General features: G+C 39.4%; 1 protein-coding gene and 1 pseudogene across 1 annotated transcript in view; one reads left to right on the top strand and one right to left on the bottom strand.

Moving 5' to 3' along the window:
• Positions 1 to 18,813, top strand: part of VEZT (vezatin, adherens junctions transmembrane protein) — a 108,150-nt gene that overhangs the window by 80,543 nt on the left and 8,794 nt on the right. The window lies entirely within an intron of this gene.
• LOC133100580 (large ribosomal subunit protein eL6-like) lies at positions 6,563 to 7,451 on the bottom strand (annotated as a pseudogene).

Raw genomic sequence — 18,813 nt, 5'->3', positions numbered from 1 at the left:
AAACAGTAGACTTTGGATCTAATGATTTTGGATTTTGATTCTTTTTAAAGCTAAATGATTTAAATGCTTTTTATTGTCTTGTAAATTCACTCTTAATTTATGCCTCAAGTCTTCTCATTCATTTTTTCTCTAATGAACTATATAGAATTAAATAGGTGAGCCTTATATTCAGCTTCTGCCAGAATTTATGACATTTTGTATTTACCCAAACATGAAAAAGTTCTATCATCGGCATTCTTGTATGAGTGCACTAATCTGTGAGCATAGTTAACTGTATTTCTTGACAGAGCCCATCTTAGGTTTATGTACAATAAGTATTCTCAGTTAGGGGAGGGCCTTTGTACTCGCTTTTAACATTGTTACATATGAACACTGAAAACAGGAATTTGTGTACTGTCCAACAGAGTTCAGGCATGTTTAGATAGTAAGTTCCTAAAGTCTGCCTTCACTTTAGATACTTTTGGAGTGTTAAGCTGTATTTTTAAAATATAATTTAAAAATATTCTTTCAGATTTGTTTTAATTTTTACCTTTTGACTACTTATATAGTAAAACTGTACATTTCCAACCTTAATTGAAGACTTGAGAGTATAACTTTTTTTAACACAGTAATTTCTTTAATAACTTTATGTATTTTATTATATTGAATTTTTGTCAACTGTTTTAAAAGATTTTACCAAAACCCAACAGTAGGTTTGTACATATCTGTATTATTGTTGTTCCTTCTAAGCTTAAGAAGTCTCCAATAAAATCTGTACTTCTTTATATTTTGTACCTTTTTTACTCTGGTGTTTGCAAGATGAATAAGCCAAAAGATAAAATTTCTTTTTCTCTTCTTTCTTCTGTCTCTATTTTTCTATTGTATTTTTTCAGAATTTATTAATGTACCCACAAAAGACAGCAGTTGTCTAGGCCTTGGATTCATTAGTCTTAAGTTTTGTTTGGTCATTCAGGTGCCTCACATTGTATTAAATATTTTGTCAGAGTGAAAACAGCAGATTAAGTCTAAAAGCTCCATTTTAACCATTCTCAGTGACTGTCAGCCACTGCATACATTCTAATCCTGTTGTATTTGTTGACTTATATGGCCTCCCTGACAGAAAGGACATACTGAACTAAGAAGGGAGTTAACGTCCAATGGATCATACTTGTCCTATGTAATGAATGAATGATTGGTTTTAACTTTCCTAAGCTTAGCTATAGGCTTGAGAACATTTGTGGTAATTCCACAGTGACTCTGCAGACTGAATGCTGGTTAAAGAGAAAGTGGCCTTCCTCAAACTGAACTTTTAAATTAAAAAGCTACCTCTTTGCAGAAAAGATTTGAGGCAAGGAATAAATATTCATAAAGGCAGTTCTTGAAATTTGGCCCTTGTCTGGGATTTGTTAATTAAAAGTGTGAGATAAGGTAGATTACTTATGGTATGGTTACTCTACCAGATTCTGAAGTCATTGGGTAGGAAATATCCCTATTTATGATAATCCCTCCTTGTCTTCACAATTTGCTTTTGAAGGTCCTTAGCAGATGTGCTATAACCATTGAAAATAAAGTTGGCAAATAGTAATTTTCCCCGAATGTACATCTGTAAAAATTAATAAAACACTTTCAGAATCTGACCATATGAAAAGTAGTCCTATTTGTTTGAAGTAAGATCTTAGGTGTGTCCCTACGAGAAAATGTTTATTTTTATATACAAAGTAATATTAGGTAATAAATATGATCCTGGAACCTGAATATGTTGTTTGAAGATAAAGAAACAGGCTCAGTAATTTTCTCACTCATAGTCATGCACATGGAGTGGCAGTCCCAGTATCCCAACCAATTCTAAAAAGACACCAACATCTGTTCATCATTATGATAAGCTACTTGTGGATACTTTTCATTTTACAGTTAACCTCTAAGATAAAGTACAGAGCCCTGAATTTGGAAGTCAGTAGAGTTGGATTATGGACAAAACTGCTTCTCTAAGTCTCAGGCAAATCACTTAACTATAATGAGCCACAGTTTCCTGAGTAAGAAAAAAACCTAACAATTGTGATTTATGAATTGTACTAGACCTCTAAAATCCTCTTCTAGTAGTAAAATTCTCAAGATTGTCTGTTTCTTAATAAATGTAAAGCCAAATCTGTCATTTTGTTCCAGGGTACAAGAGAGCTTATATTTATGCGCAGGTGAGCATCTTGAAAATTACTCAACTTTTAGAGATTAGAAGGGTTAAGAAGAAGTGGCAGGGGAGGGAGATAGTAAATAGTTTTAAAACAATGTAGTTGGTCCAGCACAGAACAGAACCTGCTAAGGACTAAGTATACCTTATTTTTTAAAGCAATCCAATACAAGTATTTAACAGGAGAGTCTAAGAATTCAAAAGGAACAGTTGTTCTCTCTGATAACATTATTTCTTTCCCCTTAGATAACATAATCTTTAAATCATGAAGGGATGTCCTATTGCAAGGTTTTCTCTGGGAAGAGAATTTTCTTGTTTTTCTTCATTTCAGCAACAGAAGAATCTCTCGTTTCATATCTAGGACTATCTATAGCCAATGCTGGCCGAAATGGAGTTTGGTGTGGTTCCGTGATCTAAAACGCTTTATTCTTTAGCACCTATGAAGCTATTAGCCATGAAACTACTTACCTCGCCTGATAGCCAAATTACTATGTACAGTATATTATATATGTGAATATTTTATAAGATCTGAAGAATTTAACAGTGATAATCTCTTAAACAGTAACATAAGGGTGACTTTTATCCAGTTTTTTCACCAGGATAAATGTGAAACACTTGTATAATAGGGGAAAAAAGTGTAATTTAAGAAATTGATAAGTTACAAATGTACAGGGTGTCATTGTTATTTTGGGCTTATATTCATTCATATAAGCCATCACCTCTTAGGTTAAAGCTGGAGGCTAGAGAAAAGGAGACAAGACTGCAATCTTCTGTTCTTGCAGAAATAAGTTGGTCAAAATACAGAGAAATGTTAGGCTAGAAAAAAAAACCCTTAAGTTTGTATATGTCCTGAAGCCAGGATATGACCTGACACAGTACCAAAATTCAAAATGTTTTCTTACTGAAATCATGTTGAAATTGAGTTTCAGTTGAACATCAAAACCTGGAATAAATAATCCAGAGGTTCTCAACATTTTATCAACTAAGGACCCCTGATACTATTTTCCCCATGGGCCCCATGCTTTGAATAATTTTCATCTATCACATAATATATATTAATTAAAACCCTGTAAGTTGCACACCCTCCCAATCTCTCTCTCTCTTTTTTTTTTTCTTTTTTAAACTAGTCAAAGCTACAATGGCCTTTTAGTTTGAGTGTGTGCTGCATGCCAGGCACTGGTCTTAGTGCTGAAACCAGCAGTGAACAAAACAAAGCTTCTGCCCTCATTGAACACTAGAGAGGAGAGTCAGACAACTTAATATATTGGGTGGGTCAGCTATACAGAAAATGAAGCCAAGTAAGGGATATGGAGGATGCAGAGTGCTTTTTATATAGGGCAGTCAGGTATGAGGGAGTGAGGGAACCAGCCCCAAAAGTAGAAGAGTATTACAAAAGCAGTAAGTGAGAGGGCCTTGAGGCAGGAACAGAAGCAAAGAGGCAGGTGTGGCTGAAGCCCCATGAGAAGGGGGCTGGCCAGTCAAGGAGGGCCTTGGAATGAATAAGGCTTTTACTTTGAGTTAGGAAGCAACTGGAGGTTTTTAAGCAGTGGAGTGACATGACTTAAGATTTTTAGAGTGTTACTAAGTTTAAAAAGCATTCTTCCATGTGGACGTCTGACAGGGATGGAGAGAAGGGAGACCTGTTGGCTATTGCAGTGATTGTGAGGGATGATGGGTGGTGGTGGTGAAGGTAGTGACGGGTGATCAAATTCTGGATATATGTTGAAGGTAGAGCCAACAGGACTTGCTTATATGATGAATGTGCAGTATAAGAAAGGGGAGGTCTAGAGGATTCTAAGGTGTTTGGCCTGAGCAACTGGAAGAACGGAGTTGTCATTTATTGAGATGGGGCAGCCAAGTGAGGTTTGGGTAGAAATTGAGCTGGTTTTGGATAGGCTAAATATGAAATACTTATTAATCTTTAGGTGGAAATGTTGAACAGGCAATTAGATATATGCGTCTAAGTTTAGGAGAGCAATCCAGACCGGGAGATGTCAGCATTTAGGGTGGTGGTTAAAGTATGAACATAGGTCAGAGGACGGAGTCAGAGCACTGAGATCCTTGGGGCATCTGAAGTTGGAAATCGAGATACAAAGGAAACTGCAGGACTTCCCTGGTGGTGCAGTGGTTAAGAATCCGCCTGCCAATGCAGGGGACACGGGTTTGAGACCTGGTCCAGGAAGATCCCACATGCCGCAGAGCAACTAAGCCCGTGCGCTACAGCTACTGAGCCTGCGCTCTAGAGCCCGTGAACCACAACTACCGAGCCCACAAGCCTAGAGCCCATGCTCTGCAACAAAAGAAGCTACTACAAGGAGAAGCCCGTGCACCGCAGCAAAGAGTAGCCCCCGCACAGCAACGAAGACCAACGCAGCCCAAAAAAAAAAAAAAAAGCATATATATATATATATAAAGTAATCAGAATGTAAAGAGCTAAATATTATTTAAAAAAAAAAAAAGAAAAAAGGAAACTGCAAAGAAGACTTAAAGAAAGCAGTCAGGGACATAGGATTGGTGTCCTGAAGCTGAATGAAGAAAGTATTTTATAACAGAGGCAGTGGTTAACATGTCAAATGCTGCTAAAAGATCAAGAAAGATAAGGCCATTTGTATATCTTCTTTGGAGAAATGTCTGCTCAAGTCCTTTGCCCATTTTTTAATTGGGCTATTTGTTTATTTTCTTGTTGAGTTTTAGGAGTTCTTTATATAGTCTGGGTATTAATCCTTTATCGGATATATACTTAGCAAATAGTTTTCCCCTTCCGTGAGTAGTGTTTTCACTCTCTTGATAGTGTCCTTTGACACACAGACATCTTTAATTTTGATGTAGAAAAAATCCTATTTTTTCTTTTGTTGTTATGTTTCCTTCTCTTTTCAAGAAAGTCAATAACACCTGGTTCATAGGATTATTATGAGGATTAAATAAATTAATACATGTGAATACATGTAAAGAGATTGGGACAATACTCACCACGTAAGAAGCACTCAATAAATATTAGCTAGTATTCAGGCTAAGTTTAGTACAAAATACCTGGGTCAGAGGGATAGAAATAGGTCATGTGACATGGAAGCCACAGGAGCAGATAGTCTCAAGAAGAGCATGATCAACAGTGCAAAATGATGCAGAGATGTCACATAAGATCACACAAACTTAGACTTGATACCAACAAGGTAAGACAGTGGTGTGACAGATGCCAAATTATACTGGATGGAAAAAAACTTGTTAGGCCCTTTTTGGGTCCAGGGCCAGGTCTCCTGCTATTTCAGCACTTACGGTGCTCCAAAACGAGATTGAAACTGTGGGGGTTTGCTGAGGTACAAATCTGACTCGATTTGGAGTCAGAACAACTAGGTTCAAGTCCCTGGTCTCCTACCACGTGATGCCTGTGCTCACTTCCAGAGTTCCAGTTCCCTCACTCGTAGAGGACAATCATTCCTACTTTACAAGGTCAACGACAAGTTTAAGTGAAGAGTAAGCATGATGGTAAGTCATTAATTATCATTGCCATAATAATCGTTCTACTCTAACTCCTTGTTCTAAGGTTCTAGCATTCAGTAGTTCTCCCTGCATGCCAGGTCTTGTGAAGTGGGGTATTCTCATTTCACAGATAATTGGCTTACAGGTTTGTAATGGTAATAAGATAAGATTAATACATGTGAAATGCTTATGACAATTTGGGCTGCTGCTGTATTCTTTTTTTTTTTTTTTTTTTTTTGATGTGGACCATTTTTAAAGTCTTTATTGAACTTGTTACAATATTGCTTCTGTTTTATGTTTTGGTTTTTTGGCCCAGAGGCATGTGGGATCTTAGCTCCCCGACCAGGGATCAAACCTACACCCCCTGCATTGGAAGGTGAAGTCTTAACCACTGGACCGCCAGGGAAGTCCCACTGCTGTTGTATTCTATCGGAAAGTTTTTTCCTGATTTTTAGTGGTGACTGTCTTCAGGTCTGCTTCCTGAGCCACTGCATTCCTCATGGTTGTGATGTTCACCAACTTAACTCATCCTCAGCTGTTGCTGTAAAAAGCAAGTGCTTAAAATATTACCATTGACTAGATCAATGGATCTTTTTGTTCACTTTGTTTGGGTTGTAGACATGAGAATTCATTTAACTGAGCTGTGAGTGCACTGCAGAAGTTTGTTTGAGGATTTCATCTGCTGTTCAGTAAACAGAACATGGGGTTCCCACTGAGTTCCTACAGCTACCAAAGCAAAGGTGTTTTCAGCGAAGCAACTGTCCAGGCCTGATCACTCTCACCCTTATGAGCTGCATTTCAGGGCAGGATGTAAGTCACATTTATTTAGTCTGGTTTGTACCTTGTGTGGCTTCTCTTATTCTTTTTTTAAAGTTTATATTTCTTTTTTTTTTTTTTTTGGACCGGAATTATTTAATTAGGTTCTTTGTAAGAAGTTTAGAACACTACTTTGTGAGGATAAATTCCATTTGTAAGAGCAAACACAGAGCGGAGGTAGCCCTGGAGCTGAGGAACAGCTTTGATTCTTCGCAGAATTTGTGAGTCCACAGCTTTCTGATCAACCTTCCGCTGCTCTGTAATCTCGTATTTCTCTCTCTCTGTGTCGAAGATCTCACCTTCCTGGTGCCTGGGCTTACGCAGTTTCTTCTTCTTGAAATAAGCATCAGTGAGATGTTCTGGGATTTTCACACCACTGATATCAATTTTGGTGGAAGTGGCAATGACAAATTTCTGGTGTGTTCTCCGCAGAGGAACTCGATTGAGGGACAGAGGCCCAGTCACAAGTAGTAAGCCACTGCTCAGCTGCTTCAGGAAAATGACCCTCTTGCCTCTGTGGCGCCCAGTGAGGATAATCAGAATGGTCCCAGGAGTGATGCTAGCGCGCAGTTTTCTCACATGCTTACTGAAGGGTTTTTTGCCGTGACTCAACAGCTTTCGAGGCACATCTTCAGTAGGATAATACCTAGGCATTTTGCGAAGTTTAACCACCCGGGTACCACCATTCTTGTCACCACCAACTGGTTTTGTGACAGTAGCAAGAACCTTCACCTTCTTTTTCTTTTCAACCTTGGATTTAGCTGCTGAATACTTCCTCTTGTACAAGGCCTTTCTGGAATACATAGCCGATCGGGAATATCTGCCAATTCCTCTGACCAGGACAGGGTTTCGGCTGCAGTGGGGCTTCCCCTTCTTAACCTGCTTCACCTTTTTAGCCTTGCCACCAGCATCAGCCTTCTTGGCTTCAGGTTTTTTCTCCTTAGTATCTGGCTTCTCAGTCTTTTCACCCGCCATCTTGCAAGATGGGAAAAAGAACTAAAAGTTTATATTTCTTTTTGATTTATTACATATCCCAAGATACCTTAGGAATGAATACATTTTCAAAACATAATAATAAATTCTATAAAGAATACTTGAATAACTTTTCAAGGAAATCCAAATGAACTATGACTGTACAATATTTTGTTTGTTAATGATGGATGGTAACAAATAGAATTTTTAATTCAATACACATTTATTGACTGGTCTTCTTTGTACCAGATACGATAATCACACTGTGAGATAAATATTCCCATTTTATAAATGAGGAAAGTGGCTCTCAAATAAGTTAAATATCTAGCCCAAGAGCCCAAATCTCTTAGCAAGAAAAAATAATAGACTAGCTTCTCCAAAAAGGCTCTTTGACTTCAAATTAGATGTTTGTTCTATGTATCTTGTCAGTTTTCTCTTGTTTTCCTGCATCGGTCACCACATACAAGGACATACACGTACACACACACACACACACACACACACACACACACACACAGAAATCCTAATGACCCTTTCAAGCAGCATAATCCCCTCATTCTGCATTTAGTTTAATCACAGGATTCCTAAAAGAAGTCAATTAAATAGGCAATTAATTTCTCTGTGCATTGTTCACTCACATATTAAAGCTGTTAATCTAATTTCTTTAGACATTCTCTCTGACACCACTGTCCTCAATGTTTAAATTCCTCATTACTCATGAAATTGATGTGAGAATGTTTTTGCAAGAGCACTTTGTAAACTGAAAAGATATTCTTATTATCTAGTTGTGGGATCTAGTCTGTTCAATTTTATTTGGTTGACTATGGTAAGAGGTTAAATGTTTAAACTACACCAGTTATACCTTTGTTTCAGGAACTTAACTGAGTGGAATTGAAAGACTTTTCCAAACAACTCAAACCAGGCAAACAGTCCCTGATTTGCTCTCTCAAACTAAATATATTAGCCTTGTGGTGACCAAATATTGAATTGAAAGCAAAGAGTTTTTAACGGCCCTCTAAAGCACTTACCACTTAACCTTAATGAAATATCCCAAGATGCTTCCAGACAGCAACTCTTTCAGTTAAGTAGAGACTGGAAAAAGGATATGTGTTAGGAGCGTAAGTAGAGAACTCCAAAGTACTCTCTCCCAGGAATTCTAAAAAGTCTCATTTACAGAAAAATAATGAGGAGACAATTTCCCACCCTACCTACCCACGCATTATATCCCAACGCTGCTAACAGACACTTCCTGTTGCCCATTTTGAACTATGGGTCAAGATGCCTGGGTTCAAACCTTAGCTCCACCCCTTAGCTGTGTGATCTCCTTGAAGGCTCAGTTTCTTCATATGTAAAATGGAAACAGCAATATCATCTCATAGGATTGTTGCCAGAATTCATGGAATTAGTTATGTGAAAAGGTATGATTCTCAGCAGATATTCTTTTCCTTTGGGTCTCAAATATTTATCGTTTTGTTGGGAAATTCCTGCCTTGTAGAAAAGTCTGGGGCCTTGCCAAAGGCTGAGACAAAGACTTGGTTGATAAGTGAACGAGACAAAGCAAAGTAAAAATGGGTTTGGCATTCCTGTTGGAAGGATTGGTGAGTATTCATTCACCCAGTCAAAAAATATTTATTGCAGTCTACTATTTTTCTAGGCATTCTCCTAGGCACTGGAATGCAGGAATGAACAAAAAGGACAAAGTCCCTGCCCTCAGTGGGGAGACCAGATAATAAACCAGTAGATGCATAAGATGTCAAGTAGTGACGAGTACTATGAACCACACAGGGTAAGGAATGGAGAGTGGAAAATAGAGCAGAAAGGGAAGGCCACTGAGAGGGTGACATTTGTCTAGAAATGTGATTATGTGAGAGAATAAACCATGCAACTATATGGAGAACAACCAGCAAAGAGAGTACCACGTGTAACGGCTCTGAAGGGGAATGACAAGGATGCCAGAGCGGCAGGAGCTGAGTGGGCGAGCACAAGAGAGGCAGCAGGGGCCAGATTACATGACGTCTTGTGGTCCATAGAAAGGATCTGGGGTTTCATTTCAAATGTGTTGAGTACCCATTAGAGGGTTCTGAGCAAAAGAGTGCTGTAATCTGATTTAGGTTTTATAAAGATTAATTACTCTGGTCGCTATGTAGAGGATGGACAGTAGGCAGGACAAGAGCAGAAGCAGATAAATCGAATGATGCCGAGGTGGTGAGATGGAACAAATAGTTGCATTCTGCATTTGTTAGGAAGGAAGAGGCTACAGGATTGGCAGATGGATTGCAAGTAGGGTATGAAAAGAGAGAAGTAAAGATTTATTTCAGTATTTTTGCTCTGAGTAAAGTGGGTGAGGACCACTTCCTGAAACGAAGAAGATAAGGGGAGGAGCAGATTTGGGGGGGAAATAAAGAGTTCTATTTGGGAAAATTTAGTCAAGATGCCTAGTTATCAAACGTCCGAGGGAAATGTGAATAGTGAGTTGGAATTAAGAGGAACCTGGAGTTCAAGGAAACATTGCACGTGGGGATACTAATGACAGGGCTTTTAAAGCCACAGGACAAGGTGAGAGTACCAAGAGCAAGTGTTGATGAAAGAGAAAACAGACCTGAGGTGAGCTGCTCTTCCTAGAGGCCAAGTGACACAGCCGACTCTTAACCCTGGTTGTATGTAAAAGTCACTCCATGGTCTATTACAAAATAGAAACTCAGGGAATTCCCCGGCAGTCCAGTGGTTAGGACTTGGTGCTTTCACTGCCGAGGGCTCAGGTTGGGGAACTAAGATCCCACAAGCCGCGTGGCGTGGCCAAAAAAAAAAAAATACTCAGAATAAAACAAACTAGTGAGTATAACAAAAAAGAAACAGACTCACAGATATAGAGAACATACTAGTGGTTACCAGTGGGGAGAGGGAATGTGGCGGGGAGCAAAATAGGGGTAAGGGATTAAGAGGTACAAACTACTATTATAAAATAAATAAGCTACAAGGATATATTGTACAACACAGGGAATATAGCCAATATTTTATAGTAACTATAAAAGGAATATAACCTTTAAAAATTGTGAATCACTGTTGTACACCTGAAACATATAATATTGTACATCAACTATACCTCAATAATAATAATAATAAAAAGATACTCAGGGTCCACACGGATCTACTGGATGAGAATCTCTAGGGGGGAGACTTGTGTTTCTTAAAGAGCTCCATGGGTGGACAGCCAGGTTTGAGGACTATTGACCCAGGAAAAGATAAGGCAAAGAGAGTGGGAAAGGCTGTGGTTCAGGTAATACTAAAAAAAAAAAAAATAGACCAAGGGCTCAACACAGAACCCATTAAACCCTTCACTTCTACACACACACACACACACACACACACACACACCATCCCCACCACCACTTCCTCTATCACCATTACTAATCACTCTTAAAGACTGAGCTCCACACTCACATGTGTAACTCCCACACCTCAGAATAATAACATACACAATACTTTTTGGTTTACCAAGTTTTTGTATACATTTTCTCATTTGAACACACATTCTCACATCAACCCTGTGAGCAACAGGTAAAGATTGCATTTACTTCTATTAAATCTAGCCATTAAATCCAGGTCCCATTGGTATGCTAACTCAATTAATCCTCACGACATCCCAATAGTTGAGGTGGTGATTTTCTCCCCAGTTTACAGATGAGGAAACTGAGGCAAGCCACAAAAAGAAGTATTAGATCTGGGATTCAAACTCAAGTTTCTGACCCCAAAGCTTATGCTCTCACTTCATCAAATATAAAAATTTAATCACTACTCTGCTTCATTAAAAAAATGGCTACTAAACTAGGTTAGCTTTTAAAGCCCAGAACAATTACAGTCTTCCAGGAAATGATTAAAAAATAGCAGTGTGTTGGGAATTTCTGATTTTAAAATAACTATTGTGACATCAATCTCAACCAGGTTTTCACACTTCCTTGGTAGGTACTGGTTTTGCTCACAGAATTTTTTATAAGAAAAGTATTTTCTTAGGGATGCAGGTAGAAGATACGAAAGCTCCTCAAATAGTCCTCTAAAATTAGAACCTAGAAATGGGACAATGGAGTAATTGATTGCCTGCACATCCAAGTCAGGCTGGTAGGATTTGGTGAAGAAAGTTATAAATTTTATCCACATTAAGAGAGAAGTTTCATTTCCCTTCTATCTGTGATTATCCATCCCCTTATGACATCACGACTTTCCCCTAAGGTTCAGCATTACAAAATCTGTTTCTTACTAGTAAGTTTGGTCACTAGTATTGATAACCATATGCCCTCCTGACTTGAAATATAGTCCTAGGAGAATTTCTGAATACATGATAAATGTAACTGACACTGCTGTATGTTGTATATGAAAGTTAAGAGAGTAAATCCTGACTTCTCATCACATGGAAAAATATTTTTTCTATTTCTTTAACTTTGTATCTATGTGAGAGGATGGATGTTCACTAAACTTATTGTGATAATCATTTCATGCTGTATCTAAGTCAATTCATTATGCTGCACACCTTAAACAAACAGTGCTGTATGTCAGTTATATCAACAAAACTGGAAGGAAAAAATTCCATTATTTATAACTGCCTAATTATTAGTTGGTTTTCTTCAGACTGTCTAATTCTTTTCTTAAACTCTATGCAATAATTTTTTTCCTTAGAGGAGAAGTAGGAGCCCATAACAATAGCTGTAAGTAGTTATGCCTCGGTGGCCCAACTTTTACTGGTAAGGTGTGAAGACTGAAGCTGTTGTTTAGCTTTCAAGTATATTATGTTTGCCCCACTTCTCCCTTCCTTGATTCTCCTAGCCAGTCTCCGTGTTATCAGGCAGGGAAAAGTGGTGAAAAGGTAATTTACTTAGAAGCACAAAGAGCAGTTTCATTCTCAATGCTTTACCCAGTAAGAGTCCTGATGGAAGGGTCACCCAGCCTTCCCAGCTAGACACATTATAGAAAGGAAGCAAATTTTCAAAATCATTGAACTCCCAACAGCTATGCTTTTCCACTATGGAATTTAGATATATACATATTAAGACCTTTTCAAAACTAGAGCTCATGGCTACATATATGATTTTCGATAACACTTTGCATGTTATTGGACATGTGATATAAGTTAGGCCAATCAGACTTCATCTCTCATGGGCTGCATACACAGTGACGACGTACTGAGATGGATGGCACTGAAAGCTGATGCCATCCGGCAGCAGTGCACTGGAAAGAAGGTCCAGAGTATCTGCTGCAGAGATTCTTGGGGCTCCCCTGGCTCCCCTCTCTCCTTGGGTCTTCTTAATGAGCTGGCGTCTTATTAATGGAGCTGATGAAGTCTGACTTTGACTCTGTGAATTGCCCTAATCCTTCAAAACCACTCCTGCATTTAAGTTAGTTGGTTTCTTTTGCTTGGAACCAAAGATCCTTAATTGATTAAGAAACCAAATACAGGCCTTAATGCCTATTAAATAAAGTACAAAACTAGAAGGAAGAATATCAGTTTCTTTCAAGGTCACTACCTCTTTATTGCTATTCAGTATAATTGTGATTAGAAAGTACATTTAGAAATTCAGAAAGTTAGAATGCCTTTGAGCTTTGGTGCAAAATAATTTATTCAGGAACATCTGCTGGCTGAACCAAACAGGTTTCTAGTTTGTGTGCTATTTGTATAGCTCTGCATGCAAATCAATTTACATCTTCTTTAGCAAAAATAATTTTCATGACTCTTAACCTTGATCTCTGACTACATCCTATCCTTCTTGGCATTTTTTTGAAGGTGGCACTGGGGAAGGGATCCTTTTTCCTTTAAGAGCTTATGAGGGCTTATGATTTTTCACTCTAATGACTTGAGTGTAAAAAGGAAGGAGGGAAGGAACTAATTCTTACAGGAAACACTAAAACAAAACACAGGACTTTTTAAGCAGCAACCTGGGGTCACCCTTTTCTGCTGCCTTTCTTTCTCGCTATCCCTCTTTTTCCTTATCTTACTTCATTTTTATGAGAGCATTGATTACTCCCCAACATAATGTTTGTTATTGTCTCTTGCTCTACTAGAATGTATGCTCCAGAAGAACAGGGAATTTTTGTTTTTTAATGACTGTATCCCTGGTATCAAGGATAGTGTTTGGCGCATAGTAGGCACTCAATAAATATTTGGGGGAAGGAAAGAATGAAGGAGGTTTAGTGTGAGTTGAGCCTCTTTAGGTGGAGAGAGGCAGGTGACCAAGCAGCCCTGCTCCCTTCCCTGGATTCTTCCTAGGACTGTGGGCATTATCAGTGGCATCAGCTTGCTGGCCACGAGGCACTCCATTTCTCCTTCAGCATTCTGGCCCAAGCAGAGTCCCCTCTCCAGATCCACCACCTCCTTCCTCTCTATCCCAGATTGTCTCAATAGCTACCTAAAAGTTCTCCCTGCTCACAGTTTTGTTTCTCTCCAGTTCATCATCTATATTGGATCGATAGTGATCTTCCTAAATCATGGATGTATAATCATGTCACTCCCTGTTTAAAATACTTCGGTTTTCCTCATTGCTCTTAAAATCAAGTTCATGCTCTCCTCCTCCCCTTCTCCCTACTTCCCTTCCTCCTCCTTCTCCCCGCCTCCTTCCCTTCACGGCTCACAAGGCCTTACATTATTTATAATCTCATCTTTTGCAGCTCTCCTCACACCTTCTCCTCCTTACACTTTATGATCCAGATGAATTTTATCTTTGGACTTGACTCTGAAGTACCTAAAACACCTCTAAGCGGAGAGGCTCCAAGCCACAGGTGAGAAATCTGGACTGGTGATGGAGATTCGGGTGTCACTAGCTTATAGAGATAGTGAAACATAGGAAAGAGCGGATGTGTGGAGTTCAAGGAGGACTTGCGGCAGAACGCTGAGGAGGGCCGGCATTCCAGCATTCCCCAACCAGGAATGCCTTCTTAAATATCTTGACTCCTACACGATCCAGATCAAAAGAACTAGCTTTCTTATTCGCAGTTCATCCTTCCCTTTTCTGGTTTTTAGTGAGGAGACAAAATTCTAAGGCCTATGTTCTTCAATTCAACACTGGCTACAAATTATTATTGAAGCAACCCCCAGCAGTTCAACAACGAACCCGAGTATTGACAAGACAAATACTCAGCAAGGCAGTGCATCTTAGCTAGATATAACAAAAAAGATTACACACGCCCTAGTCCCTCTGACCAGGCAGCAGCACAGATCCCCAAGTGATCCCGATCTGGGTCCCCAGCTGAAGCCTCACAAACAGCCTGACATGATCACAGCCCACCGGCTTGGCCCTGATTTGTTCCAGTCACTGCCTGGGGTGCTCTCACGTTGCAGCTAAGGTGGGAAGGACCAGAAAGGCAGGGAGGGGTTGGGACAGGGAGAGAGCCATTAAAGTCATCTTCACTTTTACTTGCAGTGCTCTCCTATCAATAGGAAGCCTGGAAGACGTTATTTGGAACACAAGGCCACTGAAATGTTAAGAGTTATATCAAAAAAGGGTTCTGCAGCTAAATGATAGGGAATTTGAACAAAATTGATTTAAACAAAATTAAACAGATCTCTTTTTAAAAATGTTTTTAACTTTTTAATTTATATTGGAGTATAGCCGATTAACAATGTTGTGATAGTTTCAGGTGCACAGCAAAGCGACTCAGCCATACATATACATGTATCCATTCTCCCCCAGGCTCCCCTTAAACAGATCTCTTTAAAGAAAAAAAAAAAAAAAAGACAGATAGGAAAAAGACTATGAATTTTACCCATAAGTACCATAAAGTTTATACTTATTCAGTGGCTTGTCATTATGAAGTTGAGTTTCTCAAGCTGTTTGCTACGAAGGGCAAAGAGCTTTCTGGTGATATATAAAGATTCGTTGTGATGGTTACAAGGACTGTTGGCTTGCATCCTTGAGATCATAAATATTTGTAATCGGAAACTGCATTTGTTAAATGATGTTTATTTACTTAAAGCTATAAGCTATATTTGTATAAGAGATTGATTTTTACCCACCAAACTTGAGATAATTAGCTTTACCAACTTTATTCTGTAGCTTCTCTAGACTCTAATTGGTGCCTAAATAATAAAACAACAACAACAACAACAACTCAGAAAGCACCTAGACTGTTTATCCGGACTCCTTCCTACAGACTTCTATTTTAATAAGCCTGGCAACTCTAACATTCATTTCTGAAATGCATAGCAAATGTCAATTTTTCTCTATCACTTACTGAAGGGATGTGTCTTTTCCACAAATGTTTGACCATCAGGTGGGACCCCAATAGAAATCCTGATATGGCTTTGTCCTCAGAACATGCACTTTTCTGATGACTGTTGGAAGGATACCAAGAGATCATCTAATCCAGTCCCCCTTGATTTACAGATAAAGAAATTGAGGACTAAAAAGGTTATCTGTGGTCACCCAACCAGTTAGAGGCAGATCCAGGGCTAGAATCAAGGTTTACTGCTTTTCCTATACTCACCCCCCCACCCCGACTTTTTTGTTATTGTAGTAGAATTTACATAACAAAATTTACCACTTTAGCCATCTTTAAGGATACAATTCAGTGGCATTAAGCACATTCACATCGTTATGCAACCATCACCAATATCCATCTCTAGCATTTTTTCATCATCCCAAACTGAAACTCTGTACCCTTTAAACAAGAACTTTGCATTCTCCCCTCAGCCTAGGCCCTGGTAACCACTGTTCTATTTTCTGACTCTATGCATTTGACTGTTCTAGGTATCTCATATAAGTGGAATCATACAGTATTTGTCCTTTTGTGTCTCACTTATTTCACCTAGCATAACATCTTCAAGGTTCATCCATGCTACAGCATGTATCAGAATTCCATTCCTTTTTAAGGCTGAGTAATATTTCATTGTAGATACATACCACATTTTGTTTATCCCTTCATCTCTCGATGGACATTTGTGTTGTTTCCACCTTTTTGCTTTTGTGAATAATGCTGTTTTGAAGCATTAGCTGTTCAAGTCCCTGCTTTCAATTCTTTTGGATATATGCCCAGAAGTGGAGTTGCTGGATCATATGAAAATTCTATGTTGAATTTTTTGAGAAACCACCATACTGTTTTCCACAATGACTGCATCACTTTACATTCCCTCCTTATTTTCTTACATGCAATAGAAAGAGTATTGAATTGGAAGGTGCCAATCCAATCCCAGGATTGATTAGCTGGGGTAATCAAGTGGGTAAGCCACTTCACTCAAACTCAGCTTCCCCAGTCAGGAAAAGACAAACCACATTTGGCTTGCCAACCCCACAGAACTGTTGTAAGAATTCAACAAAATGAGGTACACAGACTGCTTTATAAACTAAAATGTTATTTAATTCAAGTTATTATTAGTCATTTGTACTAAATTTGAGTCAAATCCAATGTCAAAGGAGAAAACCATGAGGTATTAGGAAGAAAAGGGCTCACTAAAGAAGTTTGATATCCAACAAAGACTTTGATCTAACGGTCTTTTTTTCTAAAACCTAGGCAGTTTGACCCTAAACAAAGAACACTGTTTCTCAATGCAAGTGCAAAGTTACAGCCAGCTTGGGAGAAGCTGAGAAAAGGGCAAATCAGCACTTTAGAAACCGGCAGTGGGTCAGTCATCTATTTGAGTCTGAAGCTCTGCAAGTCGGTGTTTTATCAGAAGCATTCAGAATTGTGTTTATAATTCTCTGTAAACACATCATTCCGAGGACAATGTGGCTTATTCCCTTTGATTGATGATAAGAGTTGCTGAAGTATGTCCAAAAGATTTCTTTGTCTGAAATTAAATTGCAGGCTTAGTTTAACTTATATCGATTAAACAGCCATCTCTAAATAGGAAATGTTAGAGGTGGACAAGATAGCAGGATAGGAAAACTCTAAATAGGAAATGAAAGCTATGTACTAGCTTTTGGAAAAATTTAGGGATGTCCTTTTGATTTTGGATCCTAAATATTAAATTTACTCTTTTACCACAAATCAACTGTACAAATACTGATTTGTAGCTACTGTAAAGGATGCAACAGAAATAAGAAGAGCAGGAGATTAACCAAGATGGCGGAGTAGAAGGACGTGCTCTCACTCCCTCTTGCGAGAGCACCAGAATCACAACTGGCTGCTGGACAATCATCGACAGGAAGACACTGGACTTCACCAAGGAGGATACCCCACATCCAAGGACAGAGGAGAAGCCACAGTGAGACGGTAGGAGGGGCGCAATCAGAGTAAAATCAAATCCCATAACTGCTGGGTGGGTGACTCACAGACTGGCGAGCACTTATACCACAGAAGTCCACCCACTGGAGTGAACGTTCTGAGCCCCACGTCAGGCTTCCCAACCTGGGGGTCCGGCAACGGGAGGAGGAATTCATAGAGAATCAGACTTTGAAACCTAGTGGGAATTGATTGCAGGACTTTGAAAGGACTGGGGGAAACAGAGACCCCACTCTTGGAGGGCGTACACAAAATAGTGTGTGCATTGGGACCCAGGGGAAGGAGCAGTGACCCTGGGGGAGACTGAACCAGACATAACTGCTGGTGTTGGGGGGTCTCCTGCAGAGGCGGGGGCTGGCTCTGTTTCACCGTGGGGACAAGGACACTGGCAGCGGAGGTTCTGGGAAGTACTCCTTGGCGTAAGCCCTCCCAGAGTCTGCCATTAGCCCCACCAAAGAGCCCGGGTAGGCTCCAGTGTTGGGTTGCCTCAGGCAAAACAACCAACAGGGAGGGAACCCAGCCCCACCCAGCAACAGTCAAGTGGATTAAAGTTTTACAGAGCTCTGACTGCCAGAGCAACAGTCAGCTCTACCCACCTCCAGAGCCTCCCATCAAGCCTCTTAGATAGCCTCAACCACCAGAGGGCAGACAGCAGAAACAAGAAAAACTACAGTCCTGCAGCCTGTGGAACAGAAACCACATTTACAGAAAGATAGACAAGATGAAAAGGCAGAGGGCTATATACCAGATGAAGGAACAAGAAAAAACCCCAGAAAAACAACTAACTGAAGTGGAGATAGGCAACCTTCCAGAAAAAGAATTCAGAATAATGATAGTGAAGATGATCCAGGACCTTGGAATAAGAATGGAGGCAAAGATTGAGAAGATGCAAGAAATGATTAACAAAGACCTAGAAGAATTAAAGAACAAACAAACAGAGATGACCAATACAATAACTGAAATGAAAACTACACTAGAAGGAATCAATAGTAGAATAACTGAGGCAGAAGAACGGATAAGTGACCTGGAAGACAGAATGGTGGAATTCACTGCTGCGGAACAGACTAAAGAAAAAAGAATGAAAAGAAATGAAGACAGCCTAAGAGACCTCTGGGACAACATTAAACGCAACAACATTCGCATTATAGGGGTCCCAGAAGGAGAAGAGAGAGAGAAAGGAC

The sequence above is a fragment of the Eubalaena glacialis genome, chromosome 11 (assembly GCF_028564815.1).
Source record: "Eubalaena glacialis isolate mEubGla1 chromosome 11, mEubGla1.1.hap2.+ XY, whole genome shotgun sequence".
Lineage (NCBI taxonomy): Eukaryota > Metazoa > Chordata > Mammalia > Artiodactyla > Balaenidae > Eubalaena > Eubalaena glacialis.
This window is presented reverse-complemented; position numbering and strand designations above follow the sequence as displayed.